Below are 723 nucleotides of genomic sequence, written 5' to 3' on the forward strand. Positions count from 1 at the left end.
TGTACATAGTGTCCTCCCCACATTCATGTTCACCTGGAACCTGTGAATGTGTCCAAGTAAATTCTTTTTTCATATACATTCGAGATAAGATGACATCATACTAGATTGGGGTGAGCCCTAAATGGGTTCTGTGGGTTGTTCCGTCTTCTCTTTTTCATATATGTCATCTTTTTCAGCAGAAGTGTTTGGCTAATATTGGGAAGTAAAACGAGTAAGCAAGGATATGATCAGATTCCTTGGACATTCTTGTTTCTTAAAAAACAACTGCTTTCTTTACGTGTTAGAAGTAAGTTCAGATTCAAATGGAAAGCATGGCCTCCGAAGCTGTTAACACTTTCACTTAGTCTTGGATGTGACCAGTAGCACAGAATTCTGGTGGAACTCAGTAAGACTCCAAATGGGTACCAGATAAGCATGTCATGGAAAGCACACCATAAGCAGGGTGAAAACTAGATGTGAATAGGGCAGCAGGAATTGTGGTAGGCACACACATATTGCACATGTCTCCTCTGCTCATGGGTATATTTTATTGTCCCGTAAACTTTACTTAGAAAACGTAAGTTCAAAGATAAAATCATTAAGTCATTAAGAATTTCAAGACAGCAATAGCAGAGCATGAAACCAAGCAAGCATGGGGCCCTTCTGAGCATGGTTCATCCCGGACTTGGTAAACTGGTAAAACAGCCAAGGCTGTGAGATACCCACAGCATGTCAGTGACAGGA

The sequence above is a fragment of the Physeter macrocephalus genome, unplaced genomic scaffold, assembly GCF_002837175.3.
Source record: "Physeter macrocephalus isolate SW-GA unplaced genomic scaffold, ASM283717v5 random_879, whole genome shotgun sequence".
Lineage (NCBI taxonomy): Eukaryota > Metazoa > Chordata > Mammalia > Artiodactyla > Physeteridae > Physeter > Physeter macrocephalus.